Raw genomic sequence first — 23,366 nt, forward strand, 5'->3', positions numbered from 1 at the left:
TTTCAAGAATTCTAACTCTGCCAGGAGGAGTCGCTCCAGGCACGACCTTGACAGATAAATCTATCTGCTCAGGTTTGTTGTTTGTTTTTTTTTTAAAGAAATCTTTTGGCCACTTTTTATTTTTGTTTTGAATCCTATAAATTAACAGTAGGTCACGGATGCTTGTTTAAACTTCTCTAAACAGCTCTGTTCTCCAAATTTTCAAAGTTATAATTGTCCTTGATATAATAAGCTGCCTCCTTTTGCCATATTAAAAATGATATATTAACACTCAAATTTTACTATTTGAAAATCAGACAGTTGAGTGCCTGAAAATGAACTTTAATGTCTTTACAGCTATATATAGGAATATTAAAATGGCTCCATAATACGAGCTGATGCAAAGAAAACCTGACATATTCATGGCCCTGATCCCACAAGCACCGAAACATGGGAATAATGTTATATGCACTAGTAATAGATAAGTATCTGTTTTACTGTTGGCTTCTTTGTTCTGAAAGCCCAGGTTCATAATGTCTGACATCCCTAGGGATGTACTTTCATGCTGTCTTCCATACCACTGAGACAAATACTCCATAATGCTCATGTGTCAGAGCAATACTACAGATTACGTCTAATTAATGGCCGTTGATACCACTTATCACCCTTGGATAAACTCTCTGCCTGACAATCCCAACTATGCATCCCATTGAATCTACAATGCAAGGCAAAATTCTGGAACCATGCTGTGCTATATCCCCCTTTTGTTTTGCTCCTTTCTTCGTTTCAAATGTTTTATTATCCTTTTTCTTTTCCCTTTCCTATTCACAGTCAAAGCCCAGGAGATGGCACAAGCCTTTGTGAAGGCCATGAAAGCAGCAGCCACCTAAGCAAAGGTTTCTGGCTAGATCCTAGGCCTGGTCTATACTATGGCGTTAGATGGACATATGCCGCATTAGGTCGAATTTATAATTGTGCGTGTCTACACTACTGAGCCCTTTCCATCGATCTAAACGACTTGTAAAATTGACACCTGTACTCCACCTCAGCAAGAGTAGCAGCGTTAGAGTCAACCTTCCTGAGTCAAATTGGGGTAGTGTAGACACAATGCCGTGTAATTCAACGGGTTCGGCCTCTAGAAGGTGTCCCAGAGTGCTCCAATCCAGCCGCTCTGGACAGCGCTTTTAACTCCACAAGAAAAGTCTCGGGAATTTTTGAGTTTCATTTCCTGTTTGAGCAGTGTGGAGAGCTCACCACAGCTGAACATGGCTGCTCGTGGAGCATACAGGAGACAGTGGATCTGGCTGTTGTGTGGGGAGACGAGTCTGTGCAGGCAGAGCTCTGAACCAGCAGAGGAAATGCTGACATCTATGCCAAAATCACACAGGGCATGGGGGACAAAGGCTACACCTCCAGGGACACAAACCAGTGCCATGTGAAAATAAAAGAGCTCAGACAAGTGCACCAGAAGACAGGGGAGGCGAACAGTCGCTTTGGTTCTGAGCCACAGACATGCCGCTTCTATGAGCAGCTGCATGCGATTCTAGGCTAGGACCCTACCAGTACCCTGACACTCTCCATGGGTGCCTCCCAGGAACCCCAGGTGGTCACAGGCAACAACGAGGAGGACATTGTTGATGATGAGGAGGAGGAGAATGAACAGCAAAGAAGTGGAGGATCCATTCTCCCCACAGCCAGGACCTTTTCCTAACTCTGAAGCCAATCCCCTCCCAGGACCTACTGTTGCAGGACTGTGATGGCGGGGAAGGCACCTCTGGTGAATGCACATTTGTAACAACACTTGTGGTTAATGTTTAATCTGAGGTAAAGAACTAGGATATAGTGGAGGCCTGTCCAGCTACACAAAGGGTGCTCCCCGGAAAAGCCTGTTTATGTGCCAAGAGTTTCCTCACCAAAAAATGTCCCCGGGTGTGCCCTGACATCGCCTACCCTTTCCTGTGTTGCCCAGCACTCGGCTGTGTGTTGTACCTTACTGGTAGGCTTTTCTTTTAAAAGACAAAATGTGGCCATGTATCTCAGGGAATATATTTACTGTTGTGAGGCATTTTATTCATTGCAAGAGTTAATCTTTTGTTTTCAACAATGTATATTTATCCCTGCAGCTGCAACCCGGCCTGTGGGTGCTTCCTCCACACCAGCACAAAGGCTGTCCCAGATTAGAAGGCAAAAAAAGCGGACAAGGTAAGATTTGATGTGTTTCTTCGAGACTGACGGGGTCCAGCTGAATGCATGGAGGCTTCCACTGTCGAAGTGCATGCACACCAACCAAGAGGGCAGGAAAGCATGCAGGGAACAAAAGCATAATACGCAAGAGTTGTTGCGGCTTATGGAGGAGCAAACAGACATTTGAGGGGTCTGGCTGAGGTGCAGGAAAGGCAGCTATACCTTAGAGACCCCCGGCACCCAATAATGAACCAGCTGCTCTCCTCACCAAGTTCCATATCCTCCTCTCCCAGATGTCCTAGAATACGAGGGGCAGGTGGGGAAGCTCCTTTATCCCTTAAACTTGACCCCAGGGGATGGTTCGTGGAGCAGAAGGCTCTCATTCCCACAGCTCTGACTGCTAGACAGTGCAACTGTAGTAAGCTGTGTGTCTTTATTCCTTTCCCCCACCCTCCGTGTTATCAGGCCCTTAGACCTGTCTCTGTTCAGCGTTTGTTAGCATAATAGAAATGCATGAATTGAGGACAAGAGGCTCTTTATTCACTGTGCACACTGTGGTTGGTGGGGGTTTAGTTTACAGGGCAGTACATGCAAAAAAGGGGCAGCTTGGTAAGGAACAACACACAACTATCACACCAACGTTGGATCATTCGTGAAACTAGTTTTCAAAGCCTCTCGGAGACACAGTGTGCCTCGATGTGCTCTTTTTATTGCCCTGGTGTCTAGCTGCTCAAAATGGGCTGCCAAGCAATCTGTCTCAACCCCCAACCCCACCAGAAACTTTCCTCCCTTACTTTTACAGACATTATGGAGCACACAGCAAGCAACAACAACAATGAGAATATTTCTTTCACTGAGGTCTAACCTAGTGAGTAAACTGCGCCAGCACCCCTTTAAAAATCCAAGGGCACATTCTAGCACTATTCTGCACTTGCTCAGCCTATGGTTGAACTCTTCCTTACTGCTGTCCAGACTGCCTGTGTACAGCTTCATAAGCCACGGGAGCCAGAGGCAGGTTGGGTCTCCAAGGATAACTATTGGCATTTCAACATCATCAATGGTAATTTTCCAGTCTGGGAAGAAAGTTCCTTCTTGCAGCTTTCTGAAGAGACCGGAGTCCCTAAAGATGCAAGCATCATTCACCTTTCCCGACAATCCCATATTGATGTCAGTGAAACGGGCCTTGTGATCCACTAGCACTTGCAACACCACTGATATGTGCCCCTTGCAGTTTATGTACTCTTTGGCAAAGTCATCTGGCGCCAAGATAGGGATGTGCGTTCCGTCTACCGCCCCACCACAGTTAGGGAACCCCATCGCAGCAAAGCCATCCACTATGTCCTGCACGTTTCCCAGAGTCACTACCCTTCTAAGCAGAAATGAATAGATTGTCTTGGGGGGCTACTTGGATCACAGCAGCCCCGATGGTAGATTTACCCACTTCAGACTGATTCCTGACTGACCAACCGGACGCAATCTGGCGTTGCAAGCTTCGACAGGGCTATCGCCACTTGTTCCTCAACTGTCAGAGCAGGTCTCATTTTAGTATTTATGTGCTTCAGGGCTGGTGAAAGCAATTCGCGAAGTTCCATGAAAGTGGCCTTACGCATTCAAAAGTTATGCAATCACTGCGCCTCATCCTGTACCTGCATGACTGTGCGGTCCCACCAGTTTGTGCTTGTTTCCTGGGCCCAGAAGTGGCGTTCCATTGTGTCAACAAGCCTAGCTGCCACTACCAGCATGTACAAATTGCTCCATCCCATGACTTCCAGCATGGCTATTAGTGTGGTATCGCAATCTTCCGCACAGAGCCGGCGCTTCCATTTAGGCAACCTAGGCAATCGCCTAGGGCGCCAGGATTATTGGGAGGGCGTTATTTTGTTGGGGGGGGGGGGTGGCAGGCAGCTCTGGTGGACCTGCCGCAGGCATGCTTGCGGAGGGTCCGCTGGTCCCCCGGCTCCGGTGGACCTCCCACAGGCATGCCTGCAGCAGCTCCACCGGAGCCATGGGACCAACGGACCCTCCGCAGGAACGCCTGCGGCAGGTCCACCGGAGCCGCGGGACCGGCGCGCGGGGCGGCGAAATGGCCGTGCGCCTAGGGCGCCAAAAATACTGGCGCCGCTCCTGCTTCCGCATGGTGGCTCTGGCTAGGCTCTGCAAATTATGCAGGACGATGTGTGAGGTGGTTGTGACACTCACAACAACAGTGTACAGCTGAGCAGGATCCAGGATTGCCATGCTATGGCAGCCACACAAGTAACCCAGGCTTAGGCGCAAAAATGATTGTTTGCCGTTGCTTTCAGGAAGGGACGGTGGAAGGGAGGGAGAAGGCAAGTGCGTCATGGGCAGATCTGCAATAAAATGTAACCTGACAACATTCCTTTCTTCTTCATCAGGTGCATGTAGATCCAGTTATTGTGTTTGCATGTATGTGCATGAACACGTGTACGAGCGAGAAAAGTATTCATAGTGAAAATTTGTTATGATAATGGGACAACATATTACCATGCATGTTATATAGTCCTCAAAGGCCAACTTTTACTCCTTTACCCACTTTGGGGCTGATTCTAGGCTCACTTACTCTGGTACAAATCAAGATTAACTTCAGTGAAGTCAACAGCATCACACTAATGTGGATATGCAGTGAGATCAGAAACAAGTCCACTGAGCAAAGCCTTATTCTTTCCATAGCCCCAATGAAAACAATGTTAGTAATGATGGCAGAATCTGGCCCTGACTTACTAGCATGAGGAGGTTTCTATATATCTGAATTCAGAGCATATCATGGTACAATGATAGCTAAGAGAAGGAGAAGTAAAAGATCTAAGGGGAAAAACAGCAAGCACAATGAGATTAAAACCATCTACTCTACAACTATAATGGAATAATCTTATATCTTAATGAAATCAGGAGTTTCCAGACTTTGGAAAGTGTCATTACTGTTCTATTCCTTTCAGTAGCTACTTTTTTTCTCCCAAATGTACTAACTGCTATTTTTTCCTGGGCTGCACACTCTCAAAACAGAAGTGACAAACAAATTGACAGCTCTGAAAATCAACCATGAAATGTCTGCACTCTGCCAATGGAAAATATGCAATAACAAATATTCAGATATATTCATATTAACACTTTTTTTTAATCGCTAGATTCGACTTTGGAGGCCAAATTCTGTACATAATTCCCTTAGGGACTAATCCAAAATCCATCAACTTCAATGGGCTTTCAATCAGGCCAATGCTGAAAAGTCTTATAGAATGTAATTAGAATTAAACCTATAGGTTCTATGGAAATGTAACAGCATTCTACAGCATTTATTAAAAGCTAGAGTTCTACAGTAAAGAATGAGAGTCTTTCTAAAGTATTTTGAAACAGCCTGTAGAAATCTATAGCAGGGATCTAATTCTCCATTTAGTTCTATGGGCTAGTCAAAAAGGCATTTAGAAAAGTGGATCTGCTTCCATTAAATTTTATAAGGCTTTACCATAAGGGCGTTACACATCTGTGGAATCTTGTTGTTTTTAATATGGGTGTAACTGAGCACAGAACATGGCTCTCTGTGACTTGTTTACACATATCAATTCAATATGTGCCTTCCATGGTACACAACATGGGAGAAATATCAGTGCCAGGTACTAGGCAATAAGGAATAACCCTACCTTGTTTTTTTTATTTATCACGTCCCTTGGCTAGTAGAATTGTTAGCATCACTCCACCTGGAACTTCATTTTTCCATTAGCAAGCAGATGTTATGTTCACCCAAAGGGCACAGAAAACTGTGTTGCAAGCATTTAATTTGTCATCCGTTTAAATCTTCAAGCAGACTTGGCTACCAGGACACTATCAGATGACAACATCAATACTGAATGAAAGCATTATTCGCTGCAGCTAGTGTTCTCATCAGAAACATCAGGCCTTGCTGAGATAGAGAAATCAAATGATTTGAGAGAAGTGTCCTCTTTCTCTCTCAGTGTCTCACTCAAAACTGATCATTGTTATTCTTAGACAGATTCCGATGGCACCCATCAGGACAAGAGTATGCGAGGGTCACTTAGCTAAGATCAGACAATATTTTGCAAATTGGGGCACACTAGGCCTAACGATTAGCAGTGTTGAGCACCCAAAATCGCAAGTGAAGTCAATGGGAGCTGTACTGTGCCCCTCCAATTTAGATTGTAAATTCCCAGGGGCAGGGACTTTGTCTAAGTACAATATTGTCTCAGTTATACCTCTCCTGAGGCTAAAACATACAGAAGGGAGGAGGGAGAAATAGAGGCATCTACAACACAACATGATGAAGTCAAGTCAATTAGAAATGCAGGTGTTCGGCATCTCCGAAAACTAAGCCCATTATGTTCCTTACTCAATACTTTGATCTCTCTCTCTCTCTCACACCCACACGCCCCTTTAAGAATAATTTTGTCAGCTACTGAAAGCACAAAGAACCCTACAAATTCACACTCTGGCATTCTCAGCAGAGTCCAAGTGGACTGGTTAATGCTCTGCCTTCCTAGAGGTGAGTGAGCGATGAAGCACATGGCTAAGGGGAATTAGCTTCCCAGGACTTAAGCTTCCATTGCAGTCAAATTAAGACCTTTCATTTTCAAAACCAATGTAATGATCCCTTTTGCTGTAATAAAATAAGCTTATTTTCACTTACGCCTGAGCTCCAAACAGAGCTCCTATGTCCAAACTCAGAGGTTCAGAATTTGCAGAATGACTAGCAGTCTCCTTCCATTTCATACCTTTATATGTTGTCACAGCTAGGTTCACTCAGGGTACGTCCAGACTATCCGCCGGATCGGTGGGTAGCGATCGATTCCCAAACGTGCTCCCATCGACTCCGTAACTCCACCAGGGTGAGCAGCAGTAGCAGAGTCAACGGCGGAAGCCGCAGCAATCGATCCTGCGCCGTGAGGACAGGAGGTAAGTCGAAATAAGATAGCGTCGATTTCAGCTACACTATTCCCATAGCTGAAGTTGCATATCTTACACTGACCTCCCTCTCCCCCCAGTGTAGACCAGGCCTCAGGTTTACAGAGCTGTAGTCCATGGTTGGTAACTGTGCAACAGATATCACTGTTACTCACTAGGTGATAGTGATACCGGTTTTGTTTCTAGTGGAAGGTCAATAGTAGGAACATCTATTTGTATTGCCTTTACCAAGGGGAAAGAGAGGAGTAGGTTCTGCATGATGCCATGCATGAAACACAACAGAACATTAAAGAACTCTTCTGCAGGAGGACAGAAAAGGGTAAATTTTCAAAGGGGCTTCCATTTTTCCAGGACTGTGCTCACAATTCTTCACCTTCAAGTTTCTGTGCATGTAACTCTCTACACTTAAGTTTTTGTACAACCAAAAACTCAGAATTGGGCACTCAGTAGTTTTTTTGTGCACAACTCTGAATTTCTCCATACACAGATACATAGGACCAGACCCTCAGGTTCAGCTGAGCTTTAAGTAGTACTGAAACCTATTGTGTTGGAGGATGAGAATCAAAGATGGCTTAAAGACACCTTTTTACACCTAACTCTCCCCACCTACCCCAATCCTGGGAGAGCCGGGGATTGGTTTAACCTCCAGCACAATTTAAAGGAGCCTTCAGGATGCTTTAACTTACTCGATCTGCAACTGTCCCCAATAAACCATTACATAAATAGGGATTGTTGGAGTGCAAAGTCCTACACAAAGAGAATCCTTAGTTGACCTGTTAAGGAAACTCTCTGCCCCTTTTGCATGGCATGGGAATGGCACAAAGGGGACAGAGGGGAGACCAACGATCTGGCCCTTAGGAGAAATTGTAGGTGTGATTTTTAATAGGCCTCTGACAAAAATTTGCCTCCAAAAGATAATTTGTTCTGCTTTCCATAAAATACATTAAAAAAAAAAAAAAGATGGTTGACTCTAGACATGAGATGCTTATGAAAGGCAGCTTTCACACTGGATAAATATTCTGAACTATTGCATATTCTTTCAGTTAGTTACACTAATCTAATGAACCAACACTGCCCTGTCTAAGCAGAAGCTTATCTCAGATCATTTAAAATGGTACAGATGGTAGCTGGCTTTAATACTAATGCCTGACAGCATTAGTGCAGTGATAAAAACACAGCGTTTGTACCATAATTAAAACACACAGCTGTATAAGTGACCAGGCCATTACAAATAACATGATAAATTATAATGCCTATCAACTTAGTTTACTGCACTAACTAACAATACAACCTCACATCACTAATGGCTAATGGCACTATGCTATAAATTCAATAATTACATCAACAAAATTTAAAACTCAGCTGCTTCACATTTCTAGATGAAAGGTCAGAATCTAGACCTACAGCAAATATAAAGAATCACACACATAAAACCACACAAATGAACAAGCAAACTTTCTCAGCAGCAATAAACTCTACGTACAGACACTGCAATTGGGTCACACGTTCAGATTTGGATCTTCATGCTAAAGATGGTACAAAGATTTTTTTTCTGCCCTCTTAGCATTGAATATGGAGAGAGAGACCTTGGTCAAGATCTTCAGAAGCGAGTAGTGATTTTTGGGTGCTAGGTGGCCCACTTAATGCACTTTAGAGGTGCCTGATTTTCATACATTATTGAGCACCCACTCTATGAAAATCAGGTCCCTTGAAGTTGTTTATTCTGGAACCACTACCTTTTGAAACCTTAGCCCTTGCTGTCAGTCTCACCCAGCAAAATCAGGCTAATCACCACAGTATGCATGTGGATGACCCAAAAAAGTCCCATGCCATAGTCAAGTTCATACAGTTGTGGAACTGATTTTGTTGGGTTCATTCAGTCCTTTTCCTCATCATCAGGATGAAGTGCACTGCAGTGGTAAGAGCCAGGCAGTCAGGACCCTTGGTGTCTATTCCAACCTCTGCCACTGACTCACTGCGAGACCTTGGGCAAGTCCCTTTGCTTCTCTGTACTTAAGTATTATTATGCTTCACTTAGAGTTGGATAAACTGATCTGCATTTAAGGTAAGGCTTAATTAATTTACCCATGCAAAGTGCTTTGAGATCCTGAGATGCAAGTACTTTTAGAAATGAATATTTACTATATTTTCGAATACTGTTGGGGGGGTGACACATAGGGTTCAATAGAAAATTAACACATTTTCTACAGAAATTACTAAAAACCTACAGAACTGAATAGTGAATTATATCATTACTATAGATTTCATGAACCATTTTATAGGATTATCCAGCAGGTATATAATTCTCTATTAAATTCTATAGAATAGCCCAAAAAGCTTCCAGAAATATTGTCAGTTTCTATTAAATTCCATTGGATGTCTCCATAAAAGGGAGGTCTCATGATGTAAAGAAAACCTGTCTGCACTCAGACAGACACATAATGCTGGTATTTGATGTTTTACTCTCCCTTTCTCAGTCATTTAACTCATCATAAGTACATTGCAATTCAGTTGGTTCAACAGAGCAAGATATAAAATGAATCACCCACCAGAGAAATGGAAGTGTGCTGGCCTTTGTTAGTGGAGACATTGGCTGTGCAGCAGAATGCTAGGCCCCTGCCATTATCAGAATATTGATTATTATACTAATTGCCAAAAGCAGCGGTAAGGCCTTTGTAGCAGCCTTAGCATAACAGGAGGAGAGGTGAGTGACCGGTGAGAGGAGAGTGGACGGAGTGACCAGAGAGGAGGGAGTGACCACAAGAATTGAGCATGATGCTGCCCCACCCTGTTTTGCTTCTTACAAACTGCTGAAGTTTGCAGTTTTGGAAAAACAGGAAATATATCTATATTTGACTTCTGGTGTGCGTGTGCGTGTGCGTGTGCGTGTGTGTCAGGGCCCATAGACTGCAGACTCTGCAAAAACACATCTGTATAACTAATGGCATAAAACTTCTTGCTCAACAAACTGGTTGCTCAGTCATTACTGGTGACTGACAAGCTATGTGACATTTTGAGCATAAAAGGGGAAAGAGGTCTGCGTGATTTGGATTTGACCTTCTGGCCATCTCTTGGAATCCCCAGCAACAGGCGGGTAGCTGGCCACTTGAACCTTGTCATTTAGCCACTCAAGACCCCTTCAGACTGTGGGTAGCTATGGTTTGGGGGCGCTCTGAATATTTGTGTGTGCTTGAGATCTAATAAAATAGTAAATTTGGATGAAAGCATGTTGGGTTTGTCGCAATATTAATTCAGACGGATCTGCTGCGTCCCCCTCTGATTTGTTCCTGACACCACTTTGCAAAGAGTACAGTTACCCCGAGCTTTGGGTTAAGAGAACCCTGGGTAACAGCCAATCCTGGGTAACGGTCTCCAAAATTTTCAAACCCTGATATCTAAACTTAGGCTTTAAAATCCATATTTTGGTGTCTAAATAAAAGTGGCCTGGCTCTGAACGGTGTGGAATACCCGCAACTCCAGTTCAGTTGCAGCTGATGGGTACTTAGCAATTCTGAAAACCAGGCCACTTATATCGAGGTTCCTAAATATGAATCTGGAAACTGAACCTTGGGCACCGTGCTTTGAAGATGTTGGTCTCACCAAAAGAATTGGGCAAACACAACTTTCCTCTGCTCCCCCACACCAGCCATCAACATGGTATGCCCACGCTGGCATTCCTTCCCCAGGAAAAATGCCCACCAAAATCAACTAGTGTATAACGTAACTAGGGACTCTGGCTTTGGGCCCTAAGTGTACAATTCTCCATCCTCCCCATCCCACTATAAAGGGCATATTCGCCAGACCTGTATATTCAGCTACTCCAAACCATCCCATCCTATCTTTTTTTTTAATTTCATTTTCTGCTCCCGGTCTGGCATGTTGCCAATAGGAAACCTGACCTGGCATTAAAAGGCTGAACTTAATGCCTTTGCCGGGTAGCAGACGAAATTCACATCTGAGTTGTAAAATTCAGACTTCACAGCTGGGATCCTGATCCAAAGAAATCTGTTGCCTAGTCCCAAACCTGCATACGCAGCCTTTTGCGCCACGTAGTAATTAACACCTATAACATACCCAACTCTCTCCTAGCAACCCTAAAGCCCAGCAAACATGACTGCCACCATCTTTTATCCTAGCTAGACTGCTAAATGGAGAACAAGATTATGCCAGAGTGAGGAAAACAAAAGCTGGGTTGGTCTCCTTCCATCACAGAGCACTAGTACTGCTGTCTCTCTAGTCTAGGCCATTATTATGTGGTGAAGTCCGTCCTGTTGCCAAGTGAACTTCCTGTTTCAAGGGATGATCTATTCAGAAGATAATCTTGTTATGACGGCCTTGTTACTGGATATCCTCTTTGCCGAGTAATCTCATCAACAATCCTATGCAGATTTTGCAACCTGTGGGCATGATGCAGCAGAAAACACCCATTGACTTCCAGGCCGCATTAGCCATGGGATGCTTGCTCTGTGCTGGCCAATCTGTTCAGGGAAGGAGAGCCCAGGTATATGAGCATTCAACCTCAAATGCTCCATTTTACAGCTCAGGATTGTATCATTAGTCACAGGCCTAATAATGATTTTGAATTGGCAATTCAGCCAAAAAAACCAGCTGGCACCTGCACTAGGTAGATTAAAATTAAAAAGCAGAACTTCATGACACCCTGAGGAGTGATACTACAGAGTGCCAAAAGCATGTAGGATCTGCTACCAAAAATACTTCCTTGGAATAGGGTGCAGGTTCCCCCGTAGCATGGCCCGGAAGGTCAGCAGAATTCCCATGGACTTGCAGCTGTAAAGGCTTCTTTCTGCTAATTCCCTCAGCCTTCAGAATCTAGATGGATTTAAATCATAAATCTCATATACAGTCCTCTGTGTACTGCAGTCACATTTTCCAGTGGACCCACTAATCTTCCTTGTTTCCAGAGGCAACAGTCCTCAGTTGATTTCTTAGCCTGAACAGCTCCCTCTATGAACCATTAACAATTTACAACAGTCTGGCTCTGTGATAGGTTCAGTCTAATAGCAGGTGTCTGATCACAAAAACTTTTGACACTACCCACGACAAAAAAACCTAATTATTCTCCTGGCATTGATAACTAAGGAACCGTTACCCATTTCTGTCCCAATGGATGCATACTGCCTTTGAAATCAAATACAATTAATGATCCTGACGTAGCCAGTATCTTACCAATACAAAGCACTAGAAGATAACTGATAGAAAACAATCTTGCATTTGCAGGCAGAACAACCTACATGACCTCTCCCTATACCTCTATGATTGCATAAATGCCAGTAAGGAAATCAAGTTTCTTGGGGTGGATTGGGGGGTTTTCATCTTCCTTCCCCTTGGCTTTGATGCTGTAGCAGTTTACAAAGAAAAAATCAGACTTAACAAGCATACATATACCAGACAGACAAACAGAGACAGGATACCCTCTAACAGCACTGTCTAGTAATTGCCATGAGATGGGGAGATGGATGGTCAAGAGAGGGAAACCCAAGATTTCAACAGATGGGGGAGGAGAGCTTGGACAAATGGAAGAGAATGAAGGGGAAAGCTTTGCATTGTTTCCAATTTCCCACCCACTTCCGTCTCCCAGCCACCCCTACACACACATTCGCATCCCTTGGCAGCTCTGCGATTAATGCAGAAAGTTGTGGTTCTCACTCACTTGGGATACTGGAGAATAACAGGCTCCTGTTTTTAATATCTGTACCACATATGATTAATAACTACTTAAGCACTCGAAAAAATTCTTACTGCTTTTCACATCAATCACAGAGCAGCTGTTACTTTCCCCCAACCCAATGCGGTGCAGGAAAATTGTTTGACTGGTTTTCATAATCATCTCAACTTTGGAGCAGTCAGTGCTCTGTTCTAGTGAGAGATTTTCTGGAGCCAAGGTCTCTGGGTCTGGTCATAAAATGCAGCTTCTTATAGTGGATTGAGACTACTGAGAGTAAAGGAATGACACCTCTCTTGCTGACAGCACATATGGGAAAGCAGCTCAAAGTCAGCTGAAGGGCAGAACTTAAATGAGAAGGAAATTCCCCCAAATTAAAAGTTATTTCCAGTCTCTTATTAATAGAAATGTTGTGTATTACTCATATCTCATAGTGATTGAAAGGAATTTAATCGTGCACAGCAAAATATCACAGACCTCTTCTGCTCAAGAGCTGTGGCTCTACCCACATACCCCCTCCCAGTGCTTCAGAGATTGGATCAAGGACACAATTAAGTCCCAGCCATAATAAGGATGCCATGCATGAGGAACTCAGATCTGGAAGTTGGGAGACACCCCTCCACGCCTACCCAGTGCTAGGGAAGAGCTGGTGTGTCATTTAATTATTATTATTTATTTGCTAGGCATCAGCAGTTGCTCTACCCATCCCACAGAATACCCTAATTAAGATGCTGCTTAGGTTACAGCAAAAAGTACTCATCATACAAATTAATGGGACTTCTCTCTGCCCCCAATACAAAGTTCCCGAATAAAAGAAACCACACATGGAGAGGGAGAGGAGTTAGGAAACCTGCAATGGGATTCTCACTCCACAGATAACGCCAATTATTCTGTAATTACAAGGACACTGCAATAGGAATCAAGCCATGGAGGTACTACTTCAAACACAAGCCTAGCCCTGGAGCGCAACAGAGGTTTAAGCTTAATGTAACTTTAAAAACCAGCTACTGTATTACCTTGCCTGAGAGATGATGGCCTCACAGACCCTGAGCGAGAGGGAGCAGAGTCTGAAAGGGCTGCTGTCAAGCATCAGCAAATCCTTCTCTTTATTCATGGAGGGATGATCAAGTCAGGAGAAGCCCCCGTTTGCTTGTCATGCTTTGATTAGCAGACAGCAGTTCTCACACTACCCTGCCCACAGCTAACCTGCGCAAGTTCCCTGGAGACCCAGAAACTGATATGCACTCCTCAGTGAGAAACCACTTCAGCTCTCAATGGAGAGATTAGTGAGAGATGGTGGGGCATGATGTGGGTGTGTGGAGAAATATATACTTTGTCCTCTCTCCCCCACAGATTGAGGTGGCTCTGTCTCCCTGGTCTCAAAGGGTACATCTGTACTACCCACCGGATCGGCGGGTAGTGCTCGATTATAAGGGATCGATTTACCGTGTCTCGTCTGGATGTGATAAATCAATCCACGAATCAACGCCCGTACTCCACCTTGGCAGGAGGAGTAAGCGGAGTCAACGGGGGAGCTGCGGCAGTTGACTCGTAGCCATGACGACGGCCAGGTAAGTCGAACTAAGATACTTCGACTTCAACCCCTCCCCGCCCCAGCTAGTGCAGCCCAGGCCAAAGTGTTGCAGTGCTAGACTGAAGAGGCAATGACACTTTTTAGAGTTAACCCTGTGAATGACAATTTAAGTTCTTACATCTCAAACTGAGAATCAGTCAAGAAGATCTGGGAGGACCTCAAAGGATTACGCTACCCCCACACTCATTATATCAAAAGTAAACTCTACTGAATTTAATGGAGTTACACCACCATGAAACTAACCTGAGAGGAGAATGATTATCAGCAGGTAAATATGCCCAGTGGTCTGTGATGGGATGTTAGATGGGGTGGGATCTGAGTTACTACAAAGAATTCTTTCCTGGGTGCTGGCTGGTGAGTCTTGCCAACACACTCAGGGTTTAAACTGATCGCCATATTTGGGATCGGGAAGGAATTTTCCTGTAGGGCAGATTGGCTGAGGCCCTGGAGCTTTTTTGCCCTCTTCTGCAGCATGGGGCACGGGTCACTTGCTGGTGGATTCTCTGCAGCTTGAGGTCTTCAAATCACAATATGAGGACTTCAGTAACTCAGACATAGGTTAGGGGTTTGTTACAGGAGTGGATGGGTGAGATTCTGTGACCTGCATTGTGCAGGAGGTCAGACTAGATGACCATAATGGTCTCTTCTGACCTTAAAGTCTATGGGTCTATGAGAATCAGGATCTCAGTCTGCGTGCAAACCTAACAGCAACCTCACTGGGAGTTCTACATCCAGAACAAGGACAGGCTGTGGCTTCAAACACCATCACTGGCAGCAACAATGGGAAGCTAAAACGTTCTGAAGAGTTGGTGTTGAAACAGATCTGTTCTGATGACGCTGTGGCATTTATTGACCATACTGCTTTTCCTTTCACTTCATAATTCTCATATACACAAACAATGCAGTCACCTCCCACTTCGCATGACCCATGCTAACACAGACAGGCTCTCTGTCCCACCCAGTGAGTGGCTATACCATGTATAAGTTTATGATTCTGCTACTGCCTCCCGCAGTTCTGAACTAGTCCTTTAGCTCTGACATGCTTTCAGTTCCAAAGGCGCCAGTTTCAATCTCTGCAGAAGACCCAGCCAGCAATAAAGACATAATAACCAAGTGCAGTAGTGTGGACTCATGCTCCTAGGACTTAGTTACTTTTATAAACCAACTACTTGTCTAGCATGAAGCATGAGAAAAAATAATCAACACTAAACTGTGCTTGTCAAAAGAAATGTAAAGGATACTACACTTGATATTACTAGGGCCCTACTAAATTCATGGCCATGAAAAACGTGTCATGGACCGCGAAATCTGGTTTCCCTCCCTGGGAAGACCAGCATTTCTCAAATAGGGGGTCCTGACCCAAAATGAAGTTGATGGAGGGGTCACAAAGTTATTTTAGGAGGGTTGCGGTATTGCCACCCTTACTTCTGTGCTGCCTTCAGAGCTGGGTGGCCGGGTAGCGCAGAAGTAAGAGTGGCAATACCACACCATGCCACCCTTACTTCTCACTGCTGCCTTCAGAGCAGGGCGGCCGGAGCGTGGCAGCTGTGGACTGAGGGCCGAGCTCTGCAGATAGCAGCGCAGAAGTTAAGGTGGCAATACTATATCATGCCATCTTTACTTCTGTGCTGTTGCTGGCGGCGGTTTTGCTTTCAGAGCTGGGCTCCCGCTAGCAGACGCCGCTCTCCAACTGCCCCGTTCTGAAGGCAGCACCGCTGCCAGCAGCAGCACCGAAGTAATGGTAGCAGTACCGCAACTCACCCCCCCAAATAACTTTGTGACCCCTCCACAAGTCCTTATTGGGTCAGGACCCTTACAATTACAACATAGTGAAATTTCAGGTTTAAATAACAAATCATTAAACTTATGATTTTTTAAATCATAAAAAATATATACTACACTTTTGCATGGTATCTGTGACAGAAAGGATAATTTTTAGAATTGGCTGATTTAAAAGCAACCGCAATCTGCACTGGATTCCTCATCATTCATCCTAATTAATAAGGTTCTGTTGTAACTCCCTAAAGAAAGCATCAATGACATTCAACAGCACTTTGGGGAAGAGCAAGACGTGTAATTATTAGGGTGGAGAAGCAACCGACTTTGATTTTTCTGGGATTTCTGCTTACTGCATTCGCTGCTCAACATTCTGAAGAGCAGCCTCTGACATGTATCAGTACAATCGGTGGCGATTTAAATACTAGATTCACTGAATGTAACTGTCAGATCATTAGCACAGCTCATTTTTCTTCCCTGACCGTGCTTGGAGATGCATCACTGTGGTGTGTCTTCAGAGCTCACGTGAGAGGAGCTGTGTTGGCTTTTCCCCACTGTCAACTGCCTCAGCCTGCGGCTCAATCAGCACACAGCTGCGGCCCATGTAGATGTACAGGTATTGTATATCGTGTGCGGACATGGCCCATATAACACTGAGAGCTGCATATGCAGCCCACGGTGGTAAATAGGTTGAAAACCACTGGTCTACTGAAAACCACTGTTTGACTCAGTTGCCTGGGCAGGCAGATGAAAATGAAAACTCTTGGAACTGTGGCAGCAGCTTGCTACTTAAATGCCTGAAAAGAATTTCCTTTCCTTGGTGGTAATTCAAACCTATTTCCAGCGAGACTGCACCAGCCCTATGTTATGCCTAAGGGCCAAACTTAGAAAGTGCTGCTGATTCCAGGCCTGATCCAAAACGCACTGACATCAGTGGAAAGCCTGTGATTGGACCAATGGGCTTTGGTTCAGGCTCAGACTCTTTTGGGGAGCATCAAGCACACCAGGATGAAGAATTTACAGCAGAGCAGCATGTTTTGGCAGCTCACTAATGACGCACAGCAGCTCACTTGTTTGCCTGATGTACAGGTTTCCAGCTAGAACAATATTTTGCCATATTTCTTTCTCTACCATGGGATTTAAAGCTGGCAGCATTGTAGGCTTTGAAACAAACTTCATGAAAAGCTGGTCTGCAGCCCTGTTTTGGCACGTCCACAGCTACTTGGTTCACTCACAGTACAAAATATTGTTAAGTTGCATGGAAGCCTGCTCTGCTGACTCTGCTACATTAAAAGCTGTGATGAGCCATTTCAAAATAAATCCTCAGAGCTGAAAGCCTGGGCTGCTCACTGACTTCACTGCGATGGAAAAGGTACTTGCTCCACGAATTCCTCCCTGTTTCAAAAGAGTTTCCTCTCATGGATTCCAACAAAAACACTTGAGATCCAGCTCCTCAGGAACAAAGATCTACAAACGGCTCAGGAAATCGGAGGGTGGCTAGATCGCTGTGTCTCTAGGACAGCACTGCTCTAACCCCCACACAAATGAGTTGCAAAGTGGGGAGGCAAGTCCCAAATCAGCATGCTGGATCTCTGATTCTATTTCTATGCCAATCACACACACCACGTATTGGCCAACAGTGCTAGAATCAAGGCAGGGTTGGGCCCTGTGTACGTGTGCATGAGCCAATTTAATGCTAGTGCAAGATGCCAGAATGGTAGACTCAGACTGCAGTCCTCTTTTATGCACACAGCAAGCCAGGGCCAGATGCTAATCTGGGGTGAATCACAGCAGAATAATAATGTCAATAGAGCTATGCTGATTTGCACCAGGTGAGGATCTGGCTCACAAGATGGACAGCAAAGGGACATGTTATCCCTTGCCACTGTGAATCAGCCTTCAGCGTGTGGCACCCCCAAGCAAGAAAGGAATAATGTATCCATGCCCATTCAATCTTTGGCCTTTTAGCCAAAATTATTAACCAAGTTACCTACTAGTAGTGCTGGTGGAAGCTGTTTATGCAATGTGGACACCTGTCCAGTGGGAACTGGCCTGATAAACTTGGAGCCACAGCACCAGATCCTCAGCTGGTGTAAATGGGTGTAACTCCATCTGGCGCCTCAAGCTGATGGTACCACCCATAATGATTAAGTCAAACTAAGCAAAAGTGGACTCCCTCCTCACCTTATGTCCTATTTGCTCACACATACCTAGCTCTTGCAGCAGTACTGGGACAACAGTATTGTATATTTACTCACTGACAAAGACATCCCATATAGCATTTGCCACTAACTTCTTAGTTATACGTGGAATTAATTACTAGTGACAATTTTTAAATTTAATTTAGCTAGCTGATTCAGACTTGAAGTCATTTCAGCTGGGCAACAGCATGTCACTAAACTTAGCAGTCCCCTCCTCTTTCTCCAACCATGATGGCCAACTCTTTTCTAACCCAAACCCATTCCCATATTAAAACTGCAGGGGCTTGTCATCGAGAAAAAATGTGTGCTGCTAAGACAACCCCATTGCACCACAGAGGTGCTGTACGCATATATTTTTGATAACTCAGGACTATATTGAGTATTAAACATTACATATTACAAGATAATATTAACAACATAAATTGCTTTAATATTATATATATAACATAGGATATAAATATATATTAACCTTATTCTATCTACTATTATTGCAGGACATAATAATATAGGACATAATACTAATATTATATTGCTTTGTAGGAAACTGGCCCCCATCTCTGTAAGAGAGGAACTATAGCTCACACTCAACAGGCTGCAATCTCAGCCCCAGCCAGTAAGATTTCTCTAAACATGCAAATAAGGAACGATTCTGTCTTTAAGAACTAAAGGAGCAGGATTTCTATTTTATTGCTCTTCTTTCTTAAATAAGTTTTGCTTGTTCAGTCCTACATTCCGCAGTACAGCAAAAGCCCATCCACTGGCAGTTAAGAGCCATGGTGGAGGATGTACTACCACCACTCTACAATATCTCTAAGTAAAATGTCCTGACGGTGAGATTCATAGATTTCAAGGCAAGTAGGGACCATTGCAACCATTGAATCTGACCTTTTGCATAACACACACCACAGAACCCAAAATACCAAGTTTCCCGCCTTCTGGTTTGGTATCTCCTTTGAATGAAGCACACAGGGGCGAAGAGACACGTTCAAGGCCAGAGAGTCACTGCTAGAGCTAAGAATGTAAGCCAGAAAGCTCAACTCCCTGCTCTCATCGCTAGCCCATATTTCCCGCACATTAAGGACCCCTATAAGACACCAGCAGGGTTTGAAACTTCGACCTTCAGGCTTTTACCCCTAAATATACAGAAGTTACCAAAGTCCTATTAAAATATTCAACACTTTCACAAGGGAAGTAGTGGACACCCCATTGTTTGACTGGGCAAAGATTTAAAAAATATAAATTTAGAGAACACTTCTACACTGGCCGGGGATAGATAACGTTATTGAGCGGTGTTTTCCCTCTCTAGCTTATTTGATCCTGTGATTCAAGTCCACAGGTCTTCCACCTCTTTGAGAAGAAAGACACACAACAAAGTTGCTTGTTTATGGGGAGAGTCACTTGGTATGCAAAGTAATTACAAGAGATTACATTTCTCTTGCAGAATCTATGAGGACATCTTGATTTTGCACCTGCTAGGGGATAATTTAACCATGTAGGTACACAATGTTAATAAGGCTAGACACTTCCTACCCCCAACTCCCACCAAAGAAAGATCAAAGAAAGAAGACTAAAATGCAGATATTGCTAATTGGTGCAAATAGGAAAGCATCTGGAACCTTATACTCCCAGTCTAAATCTCCACTACCAACGTTCTGCTGAGTGCTAATTTTAGTGGCTGCCAAGATGATCACTTTAAAGACAGAGCAATAATGTTAGCCCAACTATTTATAACAACTGATTTATGACGTGTTTAACAGATATTATGGTAACTGAAGCCAACGGCAGTCTAAGGCACAGCAGCAGAGTGGTCCACAGACACGTATGTCTGCAAGGAGATTTCTGGGGACCAGCAAAATCCTGTTTTTAAGTGTGGACATTTGAATGCCCAGGTTTCTTGATATCTTGTTATTTTCACAGTCATTAATTCTCCTCCTAGTGGAGACTCTGTATCCCCTGTTTCCAGAGAGGCCAATCTCCTGCCAATTTGGAGGCCTGCTCTATATTAAGGCCAAGGCAGGTGAGGTCAGAAGCCAGGACATTCCTCCAGCACTTGTCAGGCCATCCAAGAGGTCTTCTCTATCCAGATTTTGTTGGCACAAATGCATAAATCTGGCAAGCTGGTATGGACTCTGGCATATGGAGCAGATGGTCTTCTTGCTCAAAGGGTCTGGCCAATATCAATGAATTTGGCCCCTGTGCCCACCAGGTCAGTCCTGCTGGCAGGGTGGACCAACATCCACCCACTCCTCACGCACCCGCTCAGGGGATTGTGGGAAAGAGAAGGTTGACAGATAAAACACACAAAACTGTTGTTAATAAAACCAAATTGAAATGCTTTTTGGAATTCAAACGTATATCAACTGGGTATTTTGTCTCTTCTTTTTGTGCCATCTATTGAGACCTTATTATTTCCCCTCTGTAGATACTCCATGCTCTAGATTAAATCTTGATAATCCCTCCAATTTTTTCCTTGACTGAATCAACCCCACACCCAACAATGTTTATATACAAAGGAGACAGGTGCCTTATAAAATACTTACAGGTTTTATATTGCAACCACTGGCCTTCATCTGAGAGGAAATGAAGAGAACTGCATTCAGAATCCAACAATGTTACCACTTAACTAACCACAAGTGGTTCAACCTGTTGAGAGGCACAAGACATTCCAATAATCAAAAGCATTTCTTTTTTGATGAACAGTGTAGAACCAGGCTTGATAAAGTTTATCAGTCCTGAAAGCATTTCAGTCAGACTGCAATATCCAGAATCCTATCATTCTGATTACCCATCTCAAGAAACACTCCACTTCAGAGATGAATGCTCTGTACCATTTGAAAACTGGGATCCCAAGCTTTCAGAAAGTATAAAATCTCATTTTTAGCTCTAAGAACTCCTAAGACAGTGGCTACTAAATGCATGTCATAACAGAAATCAGGGAAAGAGTCAAGAATGAGAATGATGTGAATTTATGACCAGTATCGGACAGTCTGCCAAGGCTATGAACGACTATGAAAAAAACAGCACTCATCTATCCAAAAATACAGTCTAAAGCATTTATTTGTAGTCCTGGTAATCCATAAAATATCAGATCTTAAAACCATCACTATTTCCTCAAACTAGTCACGATTTTTTGGCCACCAGTTCAGGAATTAATATAGCAAATTTCAGCCCTCTGACCAGCATAATTCTAATACACCACCTCCATCTAACAATATCAAAGTGAAACACAAATTGAACTTCATGATATCCTGACCACATGAGATAGTAATGAAATTATTATTATGCTCATTTTAGAGAAGGGTGACTCAGACAGACATACATTAAATGGTGTGCCCTTAGTCACCATCAAGATGATGTCAGCTTTGGGCTTAAAACCCACATTTTGGGACGCCTCGTCCCCAGGTCTAACCACAAGACACCTCTGTCTCCAGTTTTCAAACCCTGCAGTTTGTCTCCTACTAGTGAAGACTGAAATCTTGACCTATGCAACATTACCACTCTCAGAGACCCTGGGAATAAAAGGGCTGATCCAAGACCAGTTCCTAGACATCCTACATGGAAGCACATACTGCTAGTCCACCGCAACAGCAGAAGAGGATTAGGTATTCCTCTTTCAGTGTGAAACCAACATAATGAGGGGAATAGGTCCTTTTGTTCCTCTACGTGTTGTTTAAAATGAATCGGATCTAAAATGTGAGATCTTTTTTAAAAAGTCTCATTCTCTCTCATTTTATGGCAAACAAGTTCTTTATGGAGCATGAGTCACGTGTCAAATTCCAGGGAGCTTTTTCAGAGGTGAAACATTAATGTGGGACTTGTTTTATTATTTTTTTTAAAAAGATCCCAGAGTCACAGTTTCTAATTTGATCAGTGGAGTCTGTGACACTACACCCCATATTTTTCATAGAGATATTGTTATATGATATGATTATGACTTCGTGCAAGATAAGGCATGTGAGATGTCATTGAAAAGGTTATAATTTATTGAATATGATTATCCTACTTGTATGCATGTATCATTCTGGTATCTGAAGTTAGGAATATTGTCTATGCATCTATTACAAACGTGTTTACACCTGGGGAATGCACACTAGCCAGAATGCAATCAGTTTAGATGGCTAACTGGGAAGGGCCATTAGGGAAAACAATACATCTTAGAAGATGCTAATCTCCCATTGAGGAGACTTCCTGAGGACGCTACAAGCAGTCTCCAAGTCATAGTTGCTATGGCCCTACAGAGACATGTGACCAAGTCACTTGATACTGGACTCCATCTTAGAATACTACTGTTTTTCCACTGACCGGGCATGGGAATCAAACTGGGAGACAAACGGTTCCTGCCCTACTCCAAAGTTTTCTAAGGCAGGTGAGTGACATCATCATGGTTCTTCTTCACTGGCTCCCCGCCCAAGATGACAACTTAAACACATCTGATAAACAAGGACTAAACTGGGGGAGAAGGGTTGAACCTAGGTTAGAGAAATGTCTAGCCTGTAAAAGGAATACCTGGAGTTTTAAGCTGCAAGCAAGGGCAGCTTGCCTTCAAGGATCTCTGCAATCTGCCTAAAACAACAGTTAGGGGGAAAATTTGCTACACATATTCAATTTCTTTAGTATATTAAGCTTAGATTGCGTTTCTGTTGTATTTGCTGGGTAATCTGCTTTCATCTGTTTGCTATCCCTCATAATCACTTAAAATCTATCTTTGGTAGTTAATAAACTTATTTTGTTTAGTCTAAAATCAGTGTGTGAAAATCATAACTAGGGGGCAAAAAGCTGTTGCATCTCTCTCTCCACATTGAGGGAGGAGGCGAATTTCATGAGCTTACGCTGTACAGTTCCCTGTGCAGCACAAGGCAGTATAATTTTGGATTTACACTTCAGAGGAGGGGTGTGCCTGAGAAGCTGGTAAGTGCCTCAGCTATTTAGCTTTCCTGGTCAGAAAGCCTGTTTGCATGTTACTACAGCTGGGTGTGTCCCTCCAGTGTGAATGCTGGTGGAAAAACAAGCTTGGAAA

General features: G+C 43.7%; 1 protein-coding gene across 3 annotated transcripts in view; it reads right to left on the bottom strand.

Moving 5' to 3' along the window:
* The window catches only part of MOB3B (MOB kinase activator 3B), a 138,045-nt gene that overhangs the window by 99,271 nt on the left and 15,408 nt on the right, over positions 1 to 23,366 (bottom strand). Inside the window, exon 2 of one of the 3 annotated variants that reach the window (XM_032783907.2) lies at positions 20,890 to 20,992. The exons of 1 other annotated variant lie outside the window; for it this stretch is intronic. The gene's annotated coding sequence lies outside the window, so the exon portion shown is untranslated. Of the gene's footprint in view, positions 1 to 5,819; positions 5,944 to 20,889; positions 20,993 to 23,366 lie in introns of those variants that run through there. One more of the 3 variants, XM_032783909.1, reaches the window with a different exon arrangement.

Source organism: Chelonoidis abingdonii, chromosome 6 (assembly GCF_003597395.2).
Source record: "Chelonoidis abingdonii isolate Lonesome George chromosome 6, CheloAbing_2.0, whole genome shotgun sequence".
In the NCBI taxonomy this organism is placed as follows: domain Eukaryota; kingdom Metazoa; phylum Chordata; order Testudines; family Testudinidae; genus Chelonoidis; species Chelonoidis abingdonii.